The 2500-nt window shown below is 56.2% G+C and overlaps 1 non-coding gene across 1 annotated transcript in view; it reads right to left on the bottom strand.

Moving 5' to 3' along the window:
- LOC124590112 overlaps positions 1-141 on the bottom strand; it is a 1910-nt gene extending 1769 nt beyond the window's left edge. The window contains exon 1 of the ribosomal RNA XR_006976345.1: positions 1-141. This exon is cut by the window's left edge and continues 1769 nt beyond it. This is a non-coding gene — a ribosomal RNA (small subunit ribosomal RNA).
- Between the last annotated feature and the right edge of the window lie 2359 nt (positions 142-2500).

The following is a 2500-nucleotide window of genomic DNA, read 5'->3' as shown; positions in this document are numbered from 1 at the left end:
CAAGTAACGTGGGTACGATCTAAGGAACCATAACTGATTTAATGAGCCATTCGCGGTTTCACCTTAATGCGGCTTGTACTGAGACATGCATGGCTTAATCTTTGAGACAAGCATATGACTACTGGCAGGATCAACCAGGGAGCTGCGTCAACTAGAGCTGAGCAGCCGGCCGCCCGGGAGTGTGTCCCGGGGGCCCGCGCGAACACGCAAGCGTCCGCTCAATTATTCTGCAAACAGGAGGAGGCTGAGCTCCCCTGCACCATACACCTCGAAACCCTCTCAGGTCCCGGCGGCGCGCAGCGCCGTCCTAAGTACTTGGTCGGGTTCGAGAGAGGCGCAATCGCCCGGAGTTTGGCGAGTAGACGCTTTAGGTGCGACCACCCGTGCTCCCAACTGAGCTTGCCGCTGCCGACAGAGGCCCGGGAGCGTGCTGTCGTGGCATTGCCGGCGGGAGACAACACGCGCCACCTACGGTGACCGGCAGCTCCAACGCCAGCGCCACAGAAGGACAAAAGCCCCACTTGGGTGCCGAAGCGAACTCTCCCAGCACAGCGCACGCGCCAACACGTCCGCACAGCTGCGATACAAACCACCTGCGAGAACCGCAGAGGCGACCGAGCAGCAGACGGCGTCGCGGCGCCGAGCGCCGGGCGGCGGCGCATCCTCAGCGCACACAGTCCTCAATCGGACCAGCACACTGCAGATGTCCACCGCGCTTCGCACCGGGCCCGCGAGGACCTACTTTGGCCGCACGGCGCCGCGTGCAGGGTGCGCCGGCGCGCAGCTGCGCCGCCTGCCGCCTCCGTCGGCCGGCGCGCCTGCCACTGGCCGCCCCCACCAGCCGGCTGTAGCGCGTGCGCCCACGCACCGCGCGGCCAGCACGCCGGGAGGCCCCCCCTCACCGGCCGGGGACGGTCCCACCCAGCCACCGCCGCGTATCGCTTCACACCCAGATGCCATTCACGTTCGTGGGCATGGTGGGTATCGCTGGAACAACCGGTTGGTAGCTCAACCGATCGTCGCCATCACTGATTCACCTCTAGCGAGAACAACCGCACCACAACGGTTTACCAGTTGTTCATTTGCGTAACGTCACCAGCAAACGTAGGCGTCCATCGCCATTTGCAAATTCAACGATTGTTGCATGCCTGTGTCAGGTGTCACGACACACTATGTCTGCCCACATACACGCAACAACATGTGCACGCTTCGCGAACACGTGGAAGGTGGCCCCCGTACGTATGCGATGTCCATTGCGCGAACGACTGTCAACCGGCCTCTGTCGCATGTCGCAGATGTGGAACGCAGTGCACCATGCTATCACGGTGTGTGAGAAGAGACGACTACGTCTGACAACACGCGCCACTACATCAACAGACGGCTCATGCTGATCGCCATCCAGGGCATACCACACTGCAATCCAGCTCTTATAGGGAGACGACACGTAGCTGAGTGCACAACATTTGGACCGCATGGTTCGCCGTTGTTGGCGCAGTCGTTGTACGGTCACATGTACCACGATGTATCATTCAGTACATGAGGACCAATGTGCAGTACAGTGTGTGATTTGGACGTACAACATCAGCGGACAGTTGACACAGGCCGTACCACAGCGTAGGCTAAGTGCTTCGCCATGCAAATGCCAATGAACAACTGCAAATGCCAATGAACAACTGCAAAGGGCATTGAGCATGTACGTCCTGCTGCCATCCACATTACAGTGTATAGCTGCAAGGTGTTTAACATGAAGCGATACACTGGGGACCGGGCAGTGCGAGTAGCAAACTATATTGCGGGGGTTGCAGTTAGGCAACACTACACTAATTTAACGCGTCGTATGACAATTACAGAGCAGGTTAAGGCCCAACGTGTGTTGGGTTAAGGCCCAACGTGTGTTGGGTTAAGGCCCAACGTGTGTTGGGTTAAGGCCCAACGTGTGTTGGGTTAAGGCCCAACGTGTGTTGGGTTAAGGCCCAACGTGTGTTGGGTTAAGGCCCAACGTGTGTTGGGTTACAGCACAATATCGGTTACGTTACGGCGCAATGTGGGTTACGTTAAGGGGCAATGTGGGTTACGTTACGGCGCAATGTGGGTTACGTTAAGGGGCAATGTGGGTTACGTTACGGCGCAATGTGGGTTAGGCTAAGGCGCAATATAGGTTTCATTAAGGCGCAATATAGGTTACATTAAGGCGCAATATAGGTTACGTTAAGGCGCAATATAGGTTACGTTAAGGCGCAATATAGGTTACGTTAAGGCGCAATATAGGTTACGTTAAGGCGCAATATAGGTTACGTTAAGGCGCAATATAGGTTAGGTTAAGGCGCAATATAGGTTAGGTTAAGGCGCAATATAGGTTAGGTTAAGGCGCAATACAGGTTAGGTTAAGGCGCAATACAGGTTAGGTTAAGGCGCAATACAGGTTAGGTTAAGGCGCAATACAGGTTAGGTTAAGGCGCAATACAGGTTAGGTTAAGGCGCAATACAGGTTAGGTTAAGG

The sequence above is a fragment of the Schistocerca americana genome, unplaced genomic scaffold, assembly GCF_021461395.2.
Source record: "Schistocerca americana isolate TAMUIC-IGC-003095 unplaced genomic scaffold, iqSchAmer2.1 HiC_scaffold_741, whole genome shotgun sequence".
Classification (NCBI taxonomy): Eukaryota; Metazoa; Arthropoda; class Insecta; order Orthoptera; family Acrididae; genus Schistocerca; species Schistocerca americana.
Note: the sequence above shows the minus strand (reverse complement) of the source record. Positions and strands in the feature narration are given on the sequence as shown.